The sequence below is a fragment of the Triplophysa dalaica genome, chromosome 6, assembly GCF_015846415.1.
Source record: "Triplophysa dalaica isolate WHDGS20190420 chromosome 6, ASM1584641v1, whole genome shotgun sequence".
NCBI classification, from domain to species: Eukaryota; Metazoa; Chordata; class Actinopteri; order Cypriniformes; family Nemacheilidae; genus Triplophysa; species Triplophysa dalaica.
Window position 1 is genome coordinate 14,904,210 of NC_079547.1, and position 25,536 is coordinate 14,929,745.

At 45.3% G+C, this 25,536-nt stretch overlaps 1 long non-coding RNA gene across 1 annotated transcript; it reads left to right on the plus strand.

The window, feature by feature from the left end:
• The first annotated feature begins 1,209 nt into the window (after positions 1-1,209).
• On the plus strand, positions 1,210-2,046 carry LOC130425090 (uncharacterized). The gene is made up of 2 exons (XR_008907030.1): positions 1,210-1,375; positions 1,665-2,046. It is a non-coding gene; the product is annotated as an uncharacterized LOC130425090 (long non-coding RNA).
• The last annotated feature ends 23,490 nt before the right edge of the window (positions 2,047-25,536 follow it).

The following is a 25,536-nucleotide window of genomic DNA, read 5'->3' on the forward strand; positions in this document are numbered from 1 at the left end:
CGCTGCATCATGTGCTCGTCTAAATGAGTTAAGATTCGCATGGCATTATCATTGTCACGAGCTAGCAACATCATCACATTTACAACAATACAGTATTCATTTCTAAATACACAGCCAATAATATTAAATAACTTAATAAAGTAACTGTAAACTATAGCACCGCTGACTAAACGGGACACATGTATGTTAATTTATCGGACTATATGGTGGAATCGGACATCAAATTACTTGGTAAACCTGGCAGATCATATTCATAACAGAAGTGTATCTGACACTCAGTAACGATATTATTATGTTCAATTACCTGTGGACCTTGTGCAGGATTTGCAGATAAAAGTTATAGTCCACCTCCGAGGACATGCCGCGAGTCTTGTATGAAGTGACGACAACACCATCTTCGACTGATTGGCTAAAGGACGAGCTGTCAATCTAGAACTAGTGGACCAATGGTGACGCAAAAGCCCGCCCTAATTACCATGAAACTCGAACTCCAGTTTTTGGAAACGCAAGCGCAGAACGTGGAAAAACAAGCGAGGAAAAAAATAACGTATGCGTAGAAAAAGTTTAAATATTAGCAGAAAATATCAAAGAACACGAAAATGAGTAAAACAACCAAGGAGAACATTATTTTGGTTGCGATTTGAACAACTTTGTCTTTATGTATTAATTTTGTCCAATATCATTTAAAATATGTTTAAAGTTCTTATTCACGGTTTAAATTTTTTGATTTACGCTTATTATATTTTTAAATATGCCCGCAATACTTGTGACGGGATTCTGATCCCATAGAAACGCAGTGACGTGACGCCATGTGGAAACAACCTACGAACGATGTCATCGGATAACCTGTCAAAATATTACACTCACAAGAGTAAATGAGTTGAGGCAACACAATACGATAAAAGGCTGAAAATTAAATGAACATTTCTGAATTGAAGTTATCATGCGAAACGGCTTCGGGGAGCAGCAGCTGTACAGAGCGTTCTCGCCCCATGAAGCACCGTCAGTGCCAAGGTGTGATGCTCATTGTTTTATTGTGAGTAGTAGAGAACAATCGAAGTGAAAGACTTCAACGAGTGCTTCCCTCTGTTCAGTTGGTGACGGTGGCCGGAGAAACAGAGGGTTTGGATCGGTCAGCTTCTTCACCCTCAAACATGTGACTACTGCTGCGTGGGTCTTGAACGGGCGTATATGGTTGCCGGCCGGGCGTTGCGGGTCACTCCGTCTCACCACGATGAGCGGAAGACCCGGCGGCCTCAGAAGCAGGACAGCAGCAGCGGATCACGTCCTGCTGGACGGTTTACGTCTGCTGTCCCTCAAGTGACATGAGCCAACATCACAGATTACTTGAGACTAAAATCCAATAACAGTCAAGGTAAATAGCCGAACTTGGCTCTTGTCATCGAAGAACCTGTTAAAATAATAAACTCGCAGATGTAAATTCGTTGATACTGAAGGGTTTTATATATTTTATCTGGGTTCTATATGTTTTATCTAAGGGTTTATATCAATTACATTTTCTGAGTGTGTTTTTATATGATTATTACTTATTACTGCTTACCTTATATAACATTGCATTATTTTACTATGTTGAGTAGGGTCTCAAAATATTAGTGCAAAATGGTATTTTCAACAGGATGTGGGGGTTGTGTGTGTGTGTGCAGCATTCCAGGCAGGAAAGGAGGACAGGAGAGTATGCTACACATCAACGCACATACCCATATAGCGTGGGGTCTAAGCAACAAAGTTTATGTGGAAACTGGGTGGGGGAAGTGTGTTATCTTGCAGATAGTAAAAGAAGAAGGACGTAGTCTACGAAAATATGAGATGAAGCATCACTCCATTGGACACAAAGAAAGTAGCAGAGGTCAAGGCGCTCAGGGGTTGGCCACTGTCCGAAGCAAGCTTGAAGACACACCCACACATACACATATAAAAATGTTGTACACTGTTTGAGCGGGGCTGATTCTCTCTGTGAAGACTTTTTTTTTGTCTGAGATAAGCCCAGCGCTGAGATTCAACTTAATAAACTTCAACTTTTGTTCATCCGAAGTCCATAAAGCCAATTTTTGAACGCGCAGGACAGCAGATGTCCATCAATACAGCAAAAAAAATATTGCCATGGGAAAGCTGAAAATATAACAAGAAAAGCATTTAAAAAAAAAAACTTAAGAAATACGTAAAACTGCGATGATCTGTAAATCATCGTTTTGTGTAGAAATTGAAGTTGGCCTAATTCGTTAAACATCGTGAATCGTTTTAAAAGTAAAAAGTCTAATAGCTAGTTCCAGTAATAAAGATCAACAAATTAGATGAATAATAAATGAATATAAATAATAATTGAATCATATGGTTGTGTTGGGGGGCGTGCGCAGCTCGGGAGAACGCGTTCATTGAGCCTACGTCACTGCGTATTGGTTCCGCTGCTCGTTTTTTAGTTTTTTTAGGCCAGCTGGGTCTTTTATTTTAACTTGATCGTTTTAGTTTTTACGTTACGAAGTTTTATTGAAGCATTGTGCTTTTGGGCCACGCATGAAAAAACACGAATGTCAAAAGACTCTACATTTTTATCGGACTCCGTAGCAAGCAACGCCACTATCCGGCGATGTATTCTTTTGTTAACAATTTCTTACCAAAGCTATTTCTCATTTGTGTTCTTTTTAATTAACGCGATTGGTATTAAAAAATAAATCGACGTTGTCTTCATTAGAATACGACGTATGACGTTGATGTGGTCGTGTGCGTATCACGTGAAACATCGGTCACTAGGCAACGACCGCGTAGCTGACGTTCTACAAAACAACAAACATTCGTTTGACGAGCCGCTGGATGAGACGGAGCGATCTTCAGATTTGCCTTTACATTTCTTGACTTTTATTGAACAATTCATTTCGTTAATTCATTCGTTTAACAATACATTTTCATCTGAATTACTGACTGTGCTGTTTTTTTGTCTTGTATTAACATTTCTTGTGAGTTGGCTATTTTTACAGGTCAGATGACATCGTTCGTCGGAGGAGGCTATCGTGCGGCTGGCGTACCGAGGGACCAGATCGCCTCGTTGTTCGTGGGGGACCTTCATCCAGAAGTGTCCGAGTTCATCCTCCATCAGACGTTCAGCCCGTTCGGTCCGATCCAGTCCGTCCGGGTCTGCAGAGACAGGGTGACTCGGCGATCCCTGCGGTATGGTTATGTTAACTTTGTTAACCTCGCCAATGGTAAGTCCTCTCTCCATTCTTCACCTTGACATCTTGGTAAACACATTTTGAATTGAAATTTACAGCCTCGTGTATTTTCCTCCTCGAAGTTGTTTCCTGTAAATCGTCTTTAAATTAAGCTCCATGACGTGTGCCGTATAAATAAACTTGCAATGTCTTGTCTCTTATCAACTCTGTCTTTCAGCCGAGAGTGCCATGGACAACCTGATGTGCCACGATCTTCTGGGCAGACCCATGCGGATCATGTTCTCCCAGCGGGATTCCACGCTGAGGAAGACTGGGGTCGGGAACATCTTCGTCAAGGGTCTGGCCAGCAGCATCGATGGTGCCCGCCTTCATGACAGCTTCTCGCTTTTTGGGAAGATCCTGTCCTGCAAGGTAATATCCGCAGTTTGATTGTTTCTTATGTAAGGCAGATCATGCGTTGACCTCTGAATTCATCCCCGTGGTCAAGGTGGTCTGCGATGCGAACGGATCCAAAGGCTACGGATTCGTCCACTTTGCCACCCTCGAAGCGGCAGAGAAGGCCATCAAAGCGCTTGATGGCATGCTGTTGGACGACCAGCTAGTGTAAGTGGACCTCAGTTGCGCTTCTTGTACTTTGTCGTGTCTAATCGTATAGAGCTGAGCTCATTCGGTTTTCTCTCTTAAAGGTCCATTGGCCACTTTAAGACCTTTGAAGAGCGTCGCGTCGAGCCGCAGGTCATGGCTCAGGACAACGAGCGGCGCTACCCGGTACCCAAACCCTTTGATCACTTAACAAATCTTTAGTGAATGTTGAAGTGTTCTTGTGTCACCGACTGGATCTTGTCTGTTCGACAGGGGGTGAGTCTGTACGTGCGTAATCTGCCCTATAGCTTCAGTGAGCAGCAGCTGCACAGAGCGTTCTCACCCTTCGGAAGCATCATCAGTGCCAAGGTATGATGCGCGTTGTTTTATTGTGATTAGTGCATAACAATCGAAGTGAAAGACTTCAACGAGTGCTTCACTCTGTGCAGTTGATGATGGAGGCCGGACGCAGCCGAGGGTTCGGATTTGTCAGCTTCTCCACCCTCGAAGATGCGACCACGGCTGCGTCGGTCATGAACGGGCGTGTGGTTGCCGGCAGGGCGTTGCGGGTCACTCTGTCTCGTCACAACGAGCAGAAGACCCAGACCGAGAAGCAGGGCAGCAGCAGTGAATCACTTCCTGCTGGACGGTTTACGTCTGCTCTTCCTCGAGTGAGATGAGCCACTATTACAGGTTACTCGAGTTTTCAAGCCAATAACAATTCACGTAATTAGCTGAACTTCGTTTTATGCATGTGACAGGTCGAAAAGCGCCCTGACGTCCAACCTGAAAACCAGCCGGCGCTTCAGGACGTCAGTCGACAGACAGCGGCGTGCGTCCTCGCTCAGAGTCAGTGGCCTCTTTATGTCTTTCACATTCTGTAAATGATGCTTCGTCAGCCCTTCCTATTCACGTTACTGTTCGCTCCCACGTATTTATGGAGGATCTACATCTTTACCTGTCTACAGGTGAGAGTCTCCGCCCACCCATGCCTGTCGTCCTGTGGGATGGCGTTAATACTCGGCCCCCGCGCCTGCTGGTCTCTCAGGTGCTCCTGGAACACTGGGTCAGTGCTCATGCATCTGGTCTCACTTCGACCACTTCGAGATTACAGAACACAAGTGAGGGGTAGTAGTATTAAAGTAGTAGAGTGATGTATGTTGGTGCGTGCAGGCAAGCCAAGCAGAGTCGGATGTGTCGCGTCCTCTGCGACTGCTCGCCCTGCCTGCACCCAGTGATGATACTGAAGTCTTCACTCACTGTGAGTAGCTTCACGTTTTGTGAATCAGACGTTCGTCAAGCTCCTCTTGCATGATCACTTTAGATTGAATAAATCTCAGACAAACCAACACTCATGGAGAGCTTTAATCGCTTCATACTACTGTCTTTTCTCTTGTTTCCCACAGTGTCTCAGATTCCTAAAAGTCTGCCTGACGGTGCAAGAGCTCCAGTCCAAACGCAAGCTCAACAGGTAGAAATGTCTTTTTGAAAAACTTTGGATCGTTCAAAGTTTGAGTTGAATTAAACAATCGCCTACACATCTTTCTCTCTACCGTAACAGCTGGTTGGCTCTTCACATCGGTCACCATCCACGTGGGGACGCCGGTTCTGGACGACGTTAAACAGATGTTCGGAGTCCAGAAGCCTGAGCTGCCCCACCAGCTGGAGCATCGTGAATCTACAGACAACACGCAGGCATTGTAAGTTTTGGAATTCTGCTGTTAAAACATGGCAATGCATGAATCTGTGCTATGAGGTTGTGCTTGAGCGGAAAAAGTTGTAATGTGGCGTGAAATATGACGGCCGTGCTCGCGTTAGTGTGTAACCACTCGTGTTTGTGTTTTTCCAGACAAATGGATCTATGGCAGAACACTCCCAAGGAACAAGACCAACGTGAAGCTTGGATGAACGCGTCAAAGCCGTTCATTGTAAATACCTGTACATAATGCAAATAAAATAGCATGAGAATGAATTTGAGTCGGAATTTTTTTAAGCTTAGACTTTTTATCGATCTGGGCTTTAAGAGCTGCTTTTGTAAACGATATAGATACAGAAAAGTATTTCATCGGCAAACACTTCACTTTACTCTTTATGAATTTGTGTGCCATCTGGAACACTTTGCGTTGCTCATAAAATGCTCCTGCAGCTCAGTTTTGTTAGTAGTGCCAAGGTCAGGAATTAGATTCTCGGGGAACACATGTTGAAAGAATCTACAACTTAAATGCTGCCCGAAGTCACTTTGGATAGAAAAAAACAACCAAGAGACAAACAGCAATTTTAGGAGCTAAGCTTGCTTAAGTTTAGTGGGATTTTGCATGACGCTCGGAATGTTACTTGAAAGTTAGTTTGTACGCAATAAAGTTATTAACTCAACAACGTAACAGCGAGTGTCTCATGGCTTTAAACAGCTTTATTTATAGTTCATACAAAACAAGTTTGTGCTTCAGAAACGCAGTGACGTGACGCCATGTGGAAACAACCTACGAACGATGTCATCGGATAACCTGTCAAAATATTACACTCACAAGAGTAAATGAGTTGAGGCAACAAAATAAAAGGCTGAAAATTAAATGAACATTTCTGAATTGAAGTTATCAAGCGAAACGGCTTCGGGGAGCAGCAGCTGTACAGAGCGTTCTCGCCCCATGAAGCACCGTCAGTGCCAAGGTGTGATGCTCATTGTTTTATTGTGAGTAGTAGAGAACAATCGAAGTGAAAGACTTCAACGAGTGCTTCCCTCTGTTCAGTTGGTGACGGTGGCCGGAGAAACAGAGGGTTTGGATCGGTCAGCTTCTTCACCCTCAAACATGTGACTACTGCTGCGTGGGTCTTGAACGGGCGTATATGGTTGCCGGCCGGGCGTTGCGGGTCACTCCGTCTCACCACGATGAGCGGAAGACCCGGCGGCCTCAGAAGCAGGACAGCAGCAGCGGATCACGTCCTGCTGGACGGTTTACGTCTGCTGTCCCTCAAGTGACATGAGCCAACATCACAGATTACTTGAGACTAAAATCCAATAACAGTCAAGGTAAATAGCCGAACTTGGCTCTTGTCATCGAAGAACCTGTTAAAATAATAAACTCGCAGATGTAAATTCGTTGATACAGCAAAAAAAATATTGCCATGGGAAAGCTGAAAATATAACAAGAAAAGCATTTAAAAAAAAAAACTTAAGAAATACGTAAAACTGCGATGATCTGTAAATCATCGTTTTGTGTAGAAATTGAAGTTGGCCTAATTCGTTAAACATCGTGAATCGTTTTAAAAGTAAAAAGTCTAATAGCTAGTTCCAGTAATAAAGATCAACAAATTAGATGAATAATAAATGAATATAAATAATAATTGAATCATATGGTTGTGTTGGGGGGCGTGCGCAGCTCGGGAGAACGCGTTCATTGAGCCTACGTCACTGCGTATTGGTTCCGCTGCTCGTTTTTTAGTTTTTTTAGGCCAGCTGGGTCTTTTATTTTAACTTGATCGTTTTAGTTTTTACGTTACGAAGTTTTATTGAAGCATTGTGCTTTTGGGCCACGCATGAAAAAACACGAATGTCAAAAGACTCTACATTTTTATCGGACTCCGTAGCAAGCAACGCCACTATCCGGCGATGTATTCTTTTGTTAACAATTTCTTACCAAAGCTATTTCTCATTTGTGTTCTTTTTAATTAACGCGATTGGTATTAAAAAATAAATCGACGTTGTCTTCATTAGAATACGACGTATGACGTTGATGTGGTCGTGTGCGTATCACGTGAAACATCGGTCACTAGGCAACGACCGCGTAGCTGACGTTCTACAAAACAACAAACATTCGTTTGACGAGCCGCTGGATGAGACGGAGCGATCTTCAGATTTGCCTTTACATTTCTTGACTTTTATTGAACAATTCATTTCGTTAATTCATTCGTTTAACAATACATTTTCATCTGAATTACTGACTGTGCTGTTTTTTTGTCTTGTATTAACATTTCTTGTGAGTTGGCTATTTTTACAGGTCAGATGACATCGTTCGTCGGAGGAGGCTATCGTGCGGCTGGCGTACCGAGGGACCAGATCGCCTCGTTGTTCGTGGGGGACCTTCATCCAGAAGTGTCCGAGTTCATCCTCCATCAGACGTTCAGCCCGTTCGGTCCGATCCAGTCCGTCCGGGTCTGCAGAGACAGGGTGACTCGGCGATCCCTGCGGTATGGTTATGTTAACTTTGTTAACCTCGCCAATGGTAAGTCCTCTCTCTCCATTCTTCACCTTGACATCTTGGTAAACACATTTTGAATTGAAATTTACAGCCTCGTGTATTTTCCTCCTCGAAGTTGTTTCCTGTAAATCGTCTTTAAATTAAGCTCCATGACGTGTGCCGTATAAATAAACTTGCAATGTGTTGTCTCTTATCAACTCTGTCTTTCAGCCGAGAGTGCCATGGACAACCTGATGTGCCAGGATCTTCTGGGCAGACCCATGCGGATCATGTTCTCCCAGCGGGATTCCACGCTGAGGAAGACTGGGGTCGGGAACATCTTCGTCAAGGGTCTGGCCAGCAGCATCGATGGTGCCCGCCTTCATGACAGCTTCTCGCTTTTTGGGAAGATCCTGTCCTGCAAGGTAATATCCGCAGTTTGATTGTTTCTTATGTAAGGCAGATCATGCGTTGACCTCTGAATTCATCCCCGTGGTCAAGGTGGTCTGCGATGCGAACGGATCCAAAGGCTACGGATTCGTCCACTTTGCCACCCTCGAAGCGGCAGAGAAGGCCATCAAAGCGCTTGATGGCATGCTGTTGGACGACCAGCTAGTGTAAGTGGACCTCAGTTGCGCTTCTTGTACTTTGTCGTGTCTAATCGTATAGAGCTGAGCTCATTCGGTTTTCTCTCTTAAAGGTCCATTGGCCACTTTAAGACCTTTGAAGAGCGTCGCGTCGAGCCGCAGGTCATGGCTCAGGACAACGAGCGGCGCTACCCGGTACCCAAACCCTTTGATCACTTAACAAATCTTTAGTGAATGTTGAAGTGTTCTTGTGTCACCGACTGGATCTTGTCTGTTCGACAGGGGGTGAGTCTGTACGTGCGTAATCTGCCCTATAGCTTCAGTGAGCAGCAGCTGCACAGAGCGTTCTCACCCTTCGGAAGCATCATCAGTGCCAAGGTATGATGCGCGTTGTTTTATTGTGATTAGTGCATAACAATCGAAGTGAAAGACTTCAACGAGTGCTTCACTCTGTGCAGTTGATGATGGAGGCCGGACGCAGCCGAGGGTTCGGATTTGTCAGCTTCTCCACCCTCGAAGATGCGACCACGGCTGCGTCGGTCATGAACGGGCGTGTGGTTGCCGGCAGGGCGTTGCGGGTCACTCTGTCTCGTCACAACGAGCAGAAGACCCAGACCGAGAAGCAGGGCAGCAGCAGTGAATCACTTCCTGCTGGACGGTTTACGTCTGCTCTTCCTCGAGTGAGATGAGCCACTATTACAGGTTACTCGAGTTTTCAAGCCAATAACAATTCACGTAATTAGCTGAACTTCGTTTTATGCATGTGACAGGTCGAAAAGCGCCCTGACGTCCAACCTGAAAACCAGCCGGCGCTTCAGGACGTCAGTCGACAGACAGCGGCGTGCGTCCTCGCTCAGAGTCAGTGGCCTCTTTATGTCTTTCACATTCTGTAAATGATGCTTCGTCAGCCCTTCCTATTCACGTTACTGTTCGCTCCCACGTATTTATGGAGGATCTACATCTTTACCTGTCTACAGGTGAGAGTCTCCGCCCACCCATGCCTGTCGTCCTGTGGGATGGCGTTAATACTCGGCCCCCGCGCCTGCTGGTCTCTCAGGTGCTCCTGGAACACTGGGTCAGTGCTCATGCATCTGGTCTCACTTCGACCACTTCGAGATTACAGAACACAAGTGAGGGGTAGTAGTATTAAAGTAGTAGAGTGATGTATGTTGGTGCGTGCAGGCAAGCCAAGCAGAGTCGGATGTGTCGCGTCCTCTGCGACCGCTCGCCCTGCCTGCACCCAGTGATGATACTGAAGTCATCACTCACTGTGAGTAGCTTCACGTTTTGTGAATCAGACGTTCGTCAAGCTCCTCTTGCATGATCACTTTAGATTGAATAAATCTCAGACAAACCAACACTCATGGAGAGCTTTAATCGCTTCATACTACTGTCTTTTCTCTTGTTTCCCACAGTGTCTCAGATTCCTAAAAGTCTGCCTGACGGTGCAAGAGCTCCAGTCCAAACGCAAGCTCAACAGGTAGAAATGTCTTTTTGAAAAACTTTGGATCGTTCAAAGTTTGAGTTGAATTAAACAATCGCCTACACATCTTTCTCTCTACCGTAACAGCTGGTTGGCTCTTCACATCGGTCACCATCCACGTGGGGACGCCGGTTCTGGACGACGTTAAACAGATGTTCGGAGTCCAGAAGCCTGAGCTGCCCCACCAGCTGGAGCATCGTGAATCTACAGACAACACGCAGGCATTGTAAGTTTTGGAATTCTGCTGTTAAAACATGGCAATGCATGAATCTGTGCTATGAGGTTGTGCTTGAGCGGACAAAGTTGTAATGTGGCGTGAAATATGACGGCCGTGCTCGCGTTAGTGTGTAACCACTCGTGTTTGTGTTTTTCCAGACAAATGGATCTATGGCAGAACACTCCCAAGGAACAAGACCAACGTGAAGCTTGGATGAACGCGTCAAAGCTGTTCATTGTAAATACCTGTACATAATGTAAATAAAATAGCATGAGAATGAATTTGAGTCGGAATTTTTTTAAGCTTAGACTTTTTATCGATCTGGGCTTTAAGAGCTGCTTTTGTAAACGATATAGATACAGAAAAGTATTTCATCGGCAAACACTTCACTTTACTCTTTATGAATTTGTGTGCCATCTGGAACACTTTGCGTTGCTCATAAAATGCTCCTGCAGCTCAGTTTTGTTAGTAGTGCCAAGGTCAGGAATTAGATTCTCGGGGAACACATGTTGAAAGAATCTACAACTTAAATGCTGCCCGAAGTCACTTTGGATAGAAAAAAACAACCAAGAGACAAACAGCAATTTTAGGAGCTAAGCTTGCTTAAGTTTAGTGGGATTTTGCATGACGCTCGGAATGTTACTTGAAAGTTAGTTTGTACGCAATAAAGTTATTAACTCAACAACGTAACAGCGAGTGTCTCATGGCTTTAAACAGCTTTATTTATAGTTCATACAAAACAAGTTTGTGCTTCAGAAACGCAGTGACGTGACGCCATGTGGAAACAACCTACGAACGATGTCATCGGATAACCTGTCAAAATATTACACTCACAAGAGTAAATGAGTTGAGGCAACAAAATACGATAAAAGGCTGAAAATTAAATGAACATTTCTGAATTGAAGTTATCATGCGAAACGGCTTCGGGGAGCAGCAGCTGTACAGAGCGTTCTCGCCCCATGAAGCACCGTCAGTGCCAAGGTGTGATGCTCATTGTTTTATTGTGAGTAGTAGAGAACAATCGAAGTGAAAGACTTCAACGAGTGCTTCCCTCTGTTCAGTTGGTGACGGTGGCCGGAGAAACAGAGGGTTTGGATCGGTCAGCTTCTTCACACTCAAACATGTGACTACTGCTGCGTGGGTCTTGAACGGGCGTATATGGTTGCCGGCCGGGCGTTGCGGGTCACTCCGTCTCACCACGATGAGCGGAAGACCCGGCGGCCTCAGAAGCAGGACAGCAGCAGCGGATCACGTCCTGCTGGACGGTTTACGTCTGCTGTCCCTCAAGTGACATGAGCCAACATCACAGATTACTTGAGACTAAAATCCAATAACAGTCAAGGTAAATAGCCGAACTTGGCTCTTGTCATCGAAGAACCTGTTAAAATAATAAACTCGCAGATGTAAATTCGTTGATACAGCAAAAAAAATATTGCCATGGGAAAGCTGAAAATATAACAAGAAAAGAATTTAAAAAAAAAAACTTAAGAAATACGTAAAACTGCGATGATCTGTAAATCATCGTTTTGTGTAGAAATTGAAGTTGGCCTAATTCGTTAAACATCGTGAATCGTTTTAAAAGTAAAAAGTCTAATAGCTAGTTCCAGTAATAAAGATCAACAAATTAGATGAATAATAAATGAATATAAATAATAATTGAATCATATGGTTGTGTTGGGGGGCGTGCGCAGCTCGGGAGAACGCGTTCATTGAGCCTACGTCACTGCGTATTGGTTCCGCTGCTCGTTTTTTAGTTTTTTTAGGCCAGCTGGGTCTTTTATTTTAACTTGATCGTTTTAGTTTTTACGTTACGAAGTTTTATTGAAGCATTGTGCTTTTGGGCCACGCATGAAAAAACACGAATGTCAAAAGACTCTACATTTTTATCGGACTCCGTAGCAAGCAACGCCACTATCCGGCGATGTATTCTTTTGTTAACAATTTCTTACCAAAGCTATTTCTCATTTGTGTTCTTTTTAATTAACGCGATTGGTATTAAAAAATAAATCGACGTTGTCTTCATTAGAATACGACGTATGACGTTGATGTGGTCGTGTGCGTATCACGTGAAACATCGGTCACTAGGCAACGACCGCGTAGCTGACGTTCTACAAAACAACAAACATTCGTTTGACGAGCCGCTGGATGAGACGGAGCGATCTTCAGATTTGCCTTTACATTTCTTGACTTTTATTGAACAATTCATTTCGTTAATTCATTCGTTTAACAATACATTTTCATCTGAATTACTGACTGTGCTGTTTTTTTGTCTTGTATTAACATTTCTTGTGAGTTGGCTATTTTTACAGGTCAGATGACATCGTTCGTCGGAGGAGGCTATCGTGCGGCTGGCGTACCGAGGGACCAGATCGCCTCGTTGTTCGTGGGGGACCTTCATCCAGAAGTGTCCGAGTTCATCCTCCATCAGACGTTCAGCCCGTTCGGTCCGATCCAGTCCGTCCGGGTCTGCAGAGACAGGGTGACTCGGCGATCCCTGCGGTATGGTTATGTTAACTTTGTTAACCTCGCCAATGGTAAGTCCTCTCTCCATTCTTCACCTTGACATCTTGGTAAACACATTTTGAATTGAAATTTACAGCCTCGTGTATTTTCCTCCTCGAAGTTGTTTCCTGTAAATCGTCTTTAAATTAAGCTCCATGACGTGTGCCGTATAAATAAACTTGCAATGTCTTGTCTCTTATCAACTCTGTCTTTCAGCCGAGAGTGCCATGGACAACCTGATGTGCCAGGATCTTCTGGGCAGACCCATGCGGATCATGTTCTCCCAGCGGGATTCCACGCTGAGGAAGACTGGGGTCGGGAACATCTTCGTCAAGGGTCTGGCCAGCAGCATCGATGGTGCCCGCCTTCATGACAGCTTCTCGCTTTTTGGGAAGATCCTGTCCTGCAAGGTAATATCCGCAGTTTGATTGTTTCTTATGTAAGGCAGATCATGCGTTGACCTCTGAATTCATCCCCGTGGTCAAGGTGGTCTGCGATGCGAACGGATCCAAAGGCTACGGATTCGTCCACTTTGCCACCCTCGAAGCGGCAGAGAAGGCCATCAAAGCGCTTGATGGCATGCTGTTGGACGACCAGCTAGTGTAAGTGGACCTCAGTTGCGCTTCTTGTACTTTGTCGTGTCTAATCGTATAGAGCTGAGCTCATTCGGTTTTCTCTCTTAAAGGTCCATTGGCCACTTTAAGACCTTTGAAGAGCGTCGCGTCGAGCCGCAGGTCATGGCTCAGGACAACGAGCGGCGCTACCCGGTACCCAAACCCTTTGATCACTTAACAAATCTTTAGTGAATGTTGAAGTGTTCTTGTGTCACCGACTGGATCTTGTCTGTTCGACAGGGGGTGAGTCTGTACGTGCGTAATCTGCCCTATAGCTTCAGTGAGCAGCAGCTGCACAGAGCGTTCTCACCCTTCGGAAGCATCATCAGTGCCAAGGTATGATGCGCGTTGTTTTATTGTGATTAGTGCATAACAATCGAAGTGAAAGACTTCAACGAGTGCTTCACTCTGTGCAGTTGATGATGGAGGCCGGACGCAGCCGAGGGTTTGGATTTGTCAGCTTCTCCACCCTCGAAGATGCGACCACGGCTGCGTCGGTCATGAACGGGCGTGTGGTTGCCGGCAGGGCGTTGCGGGTCACTCTGTCTCGTCACAACGAGCAGAAGACCCAGACCGAGAAGCAGGGCAGCAGCAGTGAATCACTTCCTGCTGGACGGTTTACGTCTGCTCTTCCTCGAGTGAGATGAGCCACTATTACAGGTTACTCGAGTTTTCAAGCCAATAACAATTCACGTAATTAGCTGAACTTCGTTTTATGCATGTGACAGGTCGAAAAGCGCCCTGACGTCCAACCTGAAAACCAGCCGGCGCTTCAGGACGTCAGTCGACAGACAGCGGCGTGCGACCTCGCTCAGAGTCAGTGGCCTCTTTATGTCTTTCACATTCTGTAAATGATGCTTCGTCAGCCCTTCCTATTCACGTTACTGTTCGCTCCCACGTATTTATGGAGGATCTACATCTTTACCTGTCTACAGGTGAGAGTCTCCGCCCACCCATGCCTGTCGTCCTGTGGGATGGCGTTAATACTCGGCCCCCGCGCCTGCTGGTCTCTCAGGTGCTCCTGGAACACTGGGTCAGTGCTCATGCATCTGGTCTCACTTCGACCACTTCGAGATTACAGAACACAAGTGAGGGGTAGTAGTATTAAAGTAGTAGAGTGATGTATGTTGGTGCGTGCAGGCAAGCCAAGCAGAGTCGGATGTGTCGCGTCCTCTGCGACCGCTCGCCCTGCCTGCACCCAGTGATGATACTGAAGTCTTCACTCACTGTGAGTAGCTTCACGTTTTGTGAATCAGACGTTCGTCATGCTCCTCTTGCATGATCACTTTAGATTGAATAAATCTCAGACAAACCAACACTCATGGAGAGCTTTAATCGCTTCATACTACTGTCTTTTCTCTTGTTTCCCACAGTGTCTCAGATTCCTAAAAGTCTGCCTGACGGTGCAAGAGCTCCAGTCCAAACGCAAGCTCAACAGGTAGAAATGTCTTTTTGAAAAACTTTGGATCGTTCAAAGTTTGAGTTGAATTAAACAATCGCCTACACATCTTTCTCTCTACCGTAACAGCTGGTTGGCTCTTCACATCGGTCACCATCCACGTGGGGACGCCGGTTCTGGACGACGTTAAACAGATGTTCGGAGTCCAGAAGCCTGAGCTGCCCCACCAGCTGGAGCATCGTGAATCTACAGACAACACGCAGGCATTGTAAGTTTTGGAATTCTGCTGTTAAAACATGGCAATGCATGAATCTGTGCTATGAGGTTGTGCTTGAGCGGACAAAGTTGTAATGTGGCGTGAAATATGACGGCCGTGCTCGCGTTAGTGTGTAACCACTCGTGTTTGTGTTTTTCCAGACAAATGGATCTATGGCAGAACACTCCCAAGGAACAAGACCAACGTGAAGCTTGGATGAACGCGTCAAAGCTGTTCATTGTAAATACCTGTACATAATGTAAATAAAATAGCATGAGAATGAATTTGAGTCGGAATTTTTTTAAGCTTAGACTTTTTATCGATCTGGGCTTTAAGAGCTGCTTTTGTAAACGATATAGATACAGAAAAGTATTTCATCGGCAAACACTTCACTTTACTCTTTATGAATTTGTGTGCCATCTGGAACACTTTGCGTTGCTCATAAAATGCTCCTGCAGCTCAGTTTTGTTAGTAGTGCCAAGGTCAGGAATTAGATTCTCGGGGAACACATGTTGAAAGAATCTACAACTTAAATGCTGCCCGAAGTCACTTTGGATAGAAAAAAACAACCAAGAGACAAACAGCAATTTTAGGAGCTAAGCTTGCTTAAGTTTAGTGGGATTTTGCATGACGCTCGGAATGTTACTTGAAAGTTAGTTTGTACGCAATAAAGTTATTAACTCAACAACGTAACAGCGAGTGTCTCATGGCTTTAAACAGCTTTATTTATAGTTCATACAAAACAAGTTTGTGCTTCAGAAACGCAGTGACGTGACGCCATGTGGAAACAACCTACGAACGATGTCATCGGATAACCTGTCAAAATATTACACTCACAAGAGTAAATGAGTTGAGGCAACAAAATACGATAAAAGGCTGAAAATTAAATGAACATTTCTGAATTGAAGTTATCATGCGAAACGGCTTCGGGGAGCAGCAGCTGTACAGAGCGTTCTCGCCCCATGAAGCACCGTCAGTGCCAAGGTGTGATGCTCATTGTTTTATTGTGAGTAGTAGAGAACAATCGAAGTGAAAGACTTCAACGAGTGCTTCCCTCTGTTCAGTTGGTGACGGTGGCCGGAGAAACAGAGGGTTTGGATCGGTCAGCTTCTTCACACTCAAACATGTGACTACTGCTGCGTGGGTCTTGAACGGGCGTATATGGTTGCCGGCCGGGCGTTGCGGGTCACTCCGTCTCACCACGATGAGCGGAAGACCCGGCGGCCTCAGAAGCAGGACAGCAGCAGCGGATCACGTCCTGCTGGACGGTTTACGTCTGCTGTCCCTCAAGTGACATGAGCCAACATCACAGATTACTTGAGACTAAAATCCAATAACAGTCAAGGTAAATAGCCGAACTTGGCTCTTGTCATCGAAGAACCTGTTAAAATAATAAACTCGCAGATGTAAATTCGTTGATACAGCAAAAAAAATATTGCCATGGGAAAGCTGAAAATATAACAAGAAAAGAATTTAAAAAAAAAAACTTAAGAAATACGTAAAACTGCGATGATCTGTAAATCATCGTTTTGTGTAGAAATTGAAGTTGGCCTAATTCGTTAAACATCGTGAATCGTTTTAAAAGTAAAAAGTCTAATAGCTAGTTCCAGTAATAAAGATCAACAAATTAGATGAATAATAAATGAATATAAATAATAATTGAATCATATGGTTGTGTTGGGGGGCGTGCGCAGCTCGGGAGAACGCGTTCATTGAGCCTACGTCACTGCGTATTGGTTCCGCTGCTCGTTTTTTAGTTTTTTTAGGCCAGCTGGGTCTTTTATTTTAACTTGATCGTTTTAGTTTTTACGTTACGAAGTTTTATTGAAGCATTGTGCTTTTGGGCCACGCATGAAAAAACACGAATGTCAAAAGACTCTACATTTTTATCGGACTCCGTAGCAAGCAACGCCACTATCCGGCGATGTATTCTTTTGTTAACAATTTCTTACCAAAGCTATTTCTCATTTGTGTTCTTTTTAATTAACGCGATTGGTATTAAAAAATAAATCGACGTTGTCTTCATTAGAATACGACGTATGACGTTGATGTGGTCGTGTGCGTATCACGTGAAACATCGGTCACTAGGCAACGACCGCGTAGCTGACGTTCTACAAAACAACAAACATTCGTTTGACGAGCCGCTGGATGAGACGGAGCGATCTTCAGATTTGCCTTTACATTTCTTGACTTTTATTGAACAATTCATTTCGTTAATTCATTCGTTTAACAATACATTTTCATCTGAATTACTGACTGTGCTGTTTTTTTGTCTTGTATTAACATTTCTTGTGAGTTGGCTATTTTTACAGGTCAGATGACATCGTTCGTCGGAGGAGGCTATCGTGCGGCTGGCGTACCGAGGGACCAGATCGCCTCGTTGTTCGTGGGGGACCTTCATCCAGAAGTGTCCGAGTTCATCCTCCATCAGACGTTCAGCCCGTTCGGTCCGATCCAGTCCGTCCGGGTCTGCAGAGACAGGGTGACTCGGCGATCCCTGCGGTATGGTTATGTTAACTTTGTTAACCTCGCCAATGGTAAGTCCTCTCTCCATTCTTCACCTTGACATCTTGGTAAACACATTTTGAATTGAAATTTACAGCCTCGTGTATTTTCCTCCTCGAAGTTGTTTCCTGTAAATCGTCTTTAAATTAAGCTCCATGACGTGTGCCGTATAAATAAACTTGCAATGTCTTGTCTCTTATCAACTCTGTCTTTCAGCCGAGAGTGCCATGGACAACCTGATGTGCCAGGATCTTCTGGGCAGACCCATGCGGATCATGTTCTCCCAGCGGGATTCCACGCTGAGGAAGACTGGGGTCGGGAACATCTTCGTCAAGGGTCTGGCCAGCAGCATCGATGGTGCCCGCCTTCATGACAGCTTCTCGCTTTTTGGGAAGATCCTGTCCTGCAAGGTAATATCCGCAGTTTGATTGTTTCTTATGTAAGGCAGATCATGCGTTGACCTCTGAATTCATCCCCGTGGTCAAGGTGGTCTGCGATGCGAACGGATCCAAAGGCTACGGATTCGTCCACTTTGCCACCCTCGAAGCGGCAGAGAAGGCCATCAAAGCGCTTGATGGCATGCTGTTGGACGACCAGCTAGTGTAAGTGGACCTCAGTTGCGCTTCTTGTACTTTGTCGTGTCTAATCGTATAGAGCTGAGCTCATTCGGTTTTCTCTCTTAAAGGTCCATTGGCCACTTTAAGACCTTTGAAGAGCGTCGCGTCGAGCCGCAGGTCATGGCTCAGGACAACGAGCGGCGCTACCCGGTACCCAAACCCTTTGATCACTTAACAAATCTTTAGTGAATGTTGAAGTGTTCTTGTGTCACCGACTGGATCTTGTCTGTTCGACAGGGGGTGAGTCTGTACGTGCGTAATCTGCCCTATAGCTTCAGTGAGCAGCAGCTGCACAGAGCGTTCTCACCCTTCGGAAGCATCATCAGTGCCAAGGTATGATGCGCGTTGTTTTATTGTGATTAGTGCATAACAATCGAAGTGAAAGACTTCAACGAGTGCTTCACTCTGTGCAGTTGATGATGGAGGCCGGACGCAGCCGAGGGTTTGGATTTGTCAGCTTCTCCACCCTCGAAGATGCGACCACGGCTGCGTCGGTCATGAACGGGCGTGTGGTTGCCGGCAGGGCGTTGCGGGTCACTCTGTCTCGTCACAACGAGCAGAAGACCCAGACCGAGAAGCAGGGCAGCAGCAGTGAATCACTTCCTGCTGGACGGTTTACGTCTGCTCTTCCTCGAGTGAGATGAGCCACTATTACAGGTTACTCGAGTTTTCAAGCCAATAACAATTCACGTAATTAGCTGAACTTCGTTTTATGCATGTGACAGGTCGAAAAGCGCCCTGACGTCCAACCTGAAAACCAGCCGGCGCTTCAGGACGTCAGTCGACAGACAGCGGCGTGCGACCTCGCTCAGAGTCAGTGGCCTCTTTATGTCTTTCACATTATGTAAATGATGCTTCGTCAGCCCTTCCTATTCACGTTACTGCTCGCTCCCACGTATTTATGGAGGATCTACATCTTTACCTGTCTACAGGTGAGAGTCTCCGCCCACCCATGCCTGTCGTCCTGTGGGATGGCGTTAATACTCGGCCCCCGCGCCTGCTGGTCTCTCAGGTGCTCCTGGAACACTGGGTCAGTGCTCATGCATCTGGTCTCACTTCGACCACTTCGAGATTACAGAACACAAGTGAGGGGTAGTAGTATTAAAGTAGTAGAGTGATGTATGTTGGTGCGTGCAGGCAAGCCAAGCAGAGTCGGATGTGTCGCGTCCTCTGCGACCGCTCGCCCTGCCTGCACCCAGTGATGATACTGAAGTCTTCACTCACTGTGAGTAGCTTCACGTTTTGTGAATCAGACGTTCGTCATGCTCCTCTTGCATGATCACTTTAGATTGAATAAATCTCAGACAAACCAACACTCATGGAGAGCTTTAATCGCTTCATACTACTGTCTTTTCTCTTGTTTCCCACAGTGTCTCAGATTCCTAAAAGTCTGCCTGACGGTGCAAGAGCTCCAGTCCAAACGCAAGCTCAACAGGTAGAAATGTCTTTTTGAAAAACTTTGGATCGTTCAAAGTTTGAGTTGAATTAAACAATCGCCTACACATCTTTCTCTCTACCGTAACAGCTGGTTGGCCCTTCACATCGGTCACCATCCACGTGGGGACGCCGGTTCTGGACGACGTTAAACAGATGTTCGGAGTCCAGAAGCCTGAGCTGCCCCACCAGCTGGAGCATCGTGAATCTACAGACAACACGCAGGCATTGTAAGTTTTGGAATTCTGCTGTTAAAACATGGCAATGCATGAATCTGTGCTATGAGGTTGTGCTTGAGCGGACAAAGTTGTAATGTGGCGTGAAATATGACGGCCGTGCTCGCGTTAGTGTGTAACCACTCGTGTTTGTGTTTTTCCAGACAAATGGATCTATGGCAGAACACTCCCAAGGAACAAGACCAACGTGAAGCTTGGATGAACGCGTCAAAGCCGTTCATTGTAAATACCTGTACATAATGTAAATAAAATAGCATGAGAATGAATTTGAGTCGGAATTTTTTTAAGCTTAGACTTTTTATCGATCTGGGCTTTAAGAGCTGCTTTTGTAAACGATATAGATACAGAAAAGTATTTCATCGGCAAACACTTCACTTTACTCTTTATGAATTTGTGTGCCATCTGGAACACTTTGCGTTGCTCATAAAATGCTCCTGCAGCTCAGTTTTGTTAGTAGTGCCAAGGTCAGGAATTAGATTCTCGGGGAACACATGTTGAAAGAATCTACAACTTAAATGCTGCCCGAAGTCACTTTGGATAGAAAAAAACAACCAAGAGACAAACAGCAATTTTAGGAGCTAAGCTTGCTTACGTTTAGTGGGATTTTGCATGACGCTCGGAATGTTACTTGAAAGTTAGTTTGTACGCAATAAAGTTATTAACTCAACAACGTAACAGCGAGTGTCTCATGGCTTTAAACAGCTTTATTTATAGTTCATACAAAACAAGTTTGTGCTTCAGAAACGCAGTGACGTGACGCCATGTGGAAACAACCTACGAACGATGTCATCGGATAACCTGTCAAAATATTACACTCACAAGAGTAAATGAGTTGAGGCAACAAAATACGATAAAAGGCTGAAAATTAAATGAACATTTCTGAATTGAAGTTATCATGCGAAACGGCTTCGGGGAGCAGCAGCTGTACAGAGCGTTCTCGCCCCATGAAGCACCGTCAGTGCCAAGGTGTGATGCTCATTGTTTTATTGTGAGTAGTAGAGAACAATCGAAGTGAAAGACTTCAACGAGTGCTTCCCTCTGTTCAGTTGGTGACGGTGGCCGGAGAAACAGAGGGTTTGGATCGGTCAGCTTCTTCACCCTCAAACATGTGACTACTGCTGCGTGGGTCTTGAACGGGCGTATATGGTTGCCGGCCGGGCGTTGCGGGTCACTCCGTCTCACCACGATGAGCGGAAGACCCGGCGGCCTCAGAAGCAGGACAGCAGCAGCGGATCACGTCCTGCTGGACGGTTTACGTCTGCTGTCCCTCAAGTGACATGAGCCAACATCACAGATTACTTGAGACTAAAATCCAATAACAGTCAAGGTAAATAGCCGAACTTGGCTCTTGTCATCGAAGAACCTGTTAAAATAATAAACTCGCAGATGTAAATTCGTTGATACAGCAAAAAAAATATTGCCATGGGAAAGCTGAAAATATAACAAGAAAAGCATTTAAAAAAAAAAACTTAAGAAATACGTAAAACTGCGATGATCTGTAAATCATCGTTTTGTGTAGAAATTGAAGTTGGCCTAATTCGTTAAACATCGTGAATCGTTTTAAAAGTAAAAAGTCTAATAGCTAGTTCCAGTAATAAAGATCAACAAATTAGATGAATAATAAATGAATATAAATAATAATTGAATCATATGGTTGTGTTGGGGGGCGTGCGCAGCTCGGGAGAACGCGTTCATTGAGCCTACGTCACTGCGTATTGGTTCCGCTGCTCGTTTTTTAGTTTTTTTAGGCCAGCTGGGTCTTTTATTTTAACTTGATCGTTTTAGTTTTTACGTTACGAAGTTTTATTGAAGCATTGTGCTTTTGGGCCACGCATGAAAAAACACGAATGTCAAAAGACTCTACATTTTTATCGGACTCCGTAGCAAGCAACGCCACTATCCGGCGATGTATTCTTTTGTTAACAATTTCTTACCAAAGCTATTTCTCATTTGTGTTCTTTTTAATTAACGCGATTGGTATTAAAAAATAAATCGACGTTGTCTTCATTAGAATACGACGTATGACGTTGATGTGGTCGTGTGCGTATCACGTGAAACATCGGTCACTAGGCAACGACCGCGTAGCTGACGTTCTACAAAACAACAAACATTCGTTTGACGAGCCGCTGGATGAGACGGAGCGATCTTCAGATTTGCCTTTACATTTCTTGACTTTTATTGAACAATTCATTTCGTTAATTCATTCGTTTAACAATACATTTTCATCTGAATTACTGACTGTGCTGTTTTTTTGTCTTGTATTAACATTTCTTGTGAGTTGGCTATTTTTACAGGTCAGATGACATCGTTCGTCGGAGGAGGCTATCGTGCGGCTGGCGTACCGAGGGACCAGATCGCCTCGTTGTTCGTGGGGGACCTTCATCCAGAAGTGTCCGAGTTCATCCTCCATCAGACGTTCAGCCCGTTCGGTCCGATCCAGTCCGTCCGGGTCTGCAGAGACAGGGTGACTCGGCGATCCCTGCGGTATGGTTATGTTAACTTTGTTAACCTCGCCAATGGTAAGTCCTCTCTCCATTCTTCATCTTGACATCTTGGTAAACACATTTTGAATTGAAATTTACAGCCTCGTGTATTTTCCTCCTCGAAGTTGTTTCCTGTAAATCGTCTTTAAATTAAGCTCCATGACGTGTGCCGTATAAATAAACTTGCAATGTCTTGTCTCTTATCAACTCTGTCTTTCAGCCGAGAGTGCCATGGACAACCTGATGTGCCAGGATCTTCTGGGCAGACCCATGCGGATCATGTTCTCCCAGCGGGATTCCACGCTGAGGAAGACTGGGGTCGGGAACATCTTCGTCAAGGGTCTGGCCAGCAGCATCGATGGTGCCCGCCTTCATGACAGCTTCTCGCTTTTTGGGAAGATCCTGTCCTGCAAGGTAATATCCGCAGTTTGATTGTTTCTTATGTAAGGCAGATCATGCGTTGACCTCTGAATTCATCCCCGTGGTCAAGGTGGTCTGCGATGCGAACGGATCCAAAGGCTACGGATTCGTCCACTTTGCCACCCTCGAAGCGGCAGAGAAGGCCATCAAAGCGCTTGATGGCATGCTGTTGGACGACCAGCTAGTGTAAGTGGACCTCAGTTGCGCTTCTTGTACTTTGTCGTGTCTAATCGTATAGAGCTGAGCTCATTCGGTTTTCTCTCTTAAAGGTCCATTGGCCACTTTAAGACCTTTGAAGAGCGTCGCGTCGAGCCGCAGGTCATGGCTCAGGACAACGAGCGGCGCTACCCGGTACCCAAACCCTTTGATCACTTAACAAATCTTTAGTGAATGTTGAAGTGTTCTTTTGTCACCGACTGGATCTTGTCTGTTCGACAGGGGGTGAGTCTGTACGTGCGTAATCTGCCCTATAGCTTCAGTGAGCAGCAGCTGCACAGAGCGTTCTCACCCTTCGGAAGCATCATCAGTGCCAAGGTATGATGCGCGTTGTTTTATTGTGATTAGTGCATAACAATCGAAGTGAAAGACTTCAACGAGTGCTTCACTCTGTGCAGTTGATGATGGAGGCCGGACGCAGCCGAGGGTTCGGATTTGTCAGCTTCTCCACCCTCGAAGATGCGACCACGGCTGCGTCGGTCATGAACGGGCGTGTGGTTGCCGGCAGGGCGTTGCGGGTCACTCTGTCTCGTCACAACGAGCAGAAGACCCAGACCGAGAAGCAGGGCAGCAGCAGTGAATCACTTCCTGCTGGACGGTTTACGTCTGCTCTTCCTCGAGTGAGATGAGCCACTATTACAGGTTACTCGAGTTTTCAAGCCAATAACAATTCACGTAATTAGCTGAACTTCGTTTTATGCATGTGACAGGTCGAAAAGCGCCCTGACGTCCAACCTGAAAACCAGCCGGCGCTTCAGGACGTCAGTCGACAGACAGCGGCGTGCGTCCTCGCTCAGAGTCAGTGGCCTCTTTATGTCTTTCACATTCTGTAAATGATGCTTCGTCAGCCCTTCCTATTCACGTTACTGCTCGCTCCCACGTATTTATGGAGGATCTACATCTTTACCTGTCTACAGGTGAGAGTCTCCGCCCACCCATGCCTGTCGTCCTGTGGGATGGCGTTAATACTCGGCCCCCGCGCCTGCTGGTCTCTCAGGTGCTCCTGGAACACTGGGTCAGTGCTCATGCATCTGGCCTCACTTCGACCACTTCGAGATTACAGAACACAAGTGAGGGGTAGCAGTATTAAAGTAGTAGAGTGATGTATGTTGGTGCGTGCAGGCAAGCCAAGCAGAGTCGGATGTGTCGCGTCCTCTGCGACCGCTCGCCCTGCCTGCACCCAGTGATGATACTGAAGTCTTCACTCACTGTGAGTAGCTTCACGTTTTGTGAATCAGACGTTCGTCATGCTCCTCTTGCATGATCACTTTAGATTGAATAAATCTCAGACAAACCAACACTCATGGAGAGCTTTAATCGCTTCATACTACTGTCTTTTCTCTTGTTTCCCACAGTGTCTCAGATTCCTAAAAGTCTGCCTGACGGTGCAAGAGCTCCAGTCCAAACGCAAGCTCAACAGGTAGAAATGTCTTTTTGAAAAACTTTGGATCGTTCAAAGTTTGAGTTGAATTAAACAATCGCCTACACATCTTTCTCTCTACCGTAACAGCTGGTTGGCTCCTTCACATCGGTCACCATCCACGTGGGGACGCCGGTTCTGGACGACGTTAAACAGATGTTCGGAGTCCAGAAGCCTGAGCTGCCCCACCAGCTGGAGCATCGTGAATCTACAGACAACACGCAGGCATTGTAAGTTTTGGAATTCTGCTGTTAAAACATGGCAATGCATGAATCTGTGCTATGAGGTTGTGCTTGAGCGGACAAAGTTGTAATGTGGCGTGAAATATGACGGCCGTGCTCGCGTTAGTGCGTAACCACTCGTGTTTGTGTTTTTCCAGACAAATGGATCTATGGCAGAACACTCCCAAGGAACAAGACCAACGTGAAGCTTGGATGAACGCGTCAAAGCTGTTCATTGTAAATACCTGTACATAATGTAAATAAAATAGCATGAGAATGAATTTGAGTCGGAATTTTTTTAAGCTTAGACTTTTTATCGATCTGGGCTTTAAGAGCTGCTTTTGTAAACGATATAGATACAGAAAAGTATTTCATCGGCAAACACTTCACTTTACTCTTTATGAATTTGTGTGCCATCTGGAACACTTTGCGTTGCTCATAAAATGCTCCTGCAGCTCAGTTTTGTTAGTAGTGCCAAGGTCAGGAATTAGATTCTCGGGGAACACATGTTGAAAGAATCTACAACTTAAATGCTGCCTGAAGTCACTTTGGATAGAAAAAAACAACCAAGAGACAAACAGCAATTTTAGGAGCTAAGCTTGCTTACGTTTAGTGGGATTTTGCATGACGCTCGGAATGTTACTTGAAAGTTAGTTTGTACGCAATAAAGTTATTAACTCAACAACGTAACAGCGAGTGTCTCATGGCTTTAAACAGCTTTATTTATAGTTCATACAAAACAAGTTTGTGCTTCAGAAACGCAGTGACGTGACGCCATGTGGAAACAACCTACGAACGATGTCATCGGATAACCTGTCAAAATATTACACTCACAAGAGTAAATGAGTTGAGGCAACAAAATACGATAAAAGGCTGAAAATTAAATGAACATTTCTGAATTGAAGTTATCATGCGAAACGGCTTCGGGGAGCAGCAGCTGTACAGAGCGTTCTCGCCCCATGAAGCACCGTCAGTGCCAAGGTG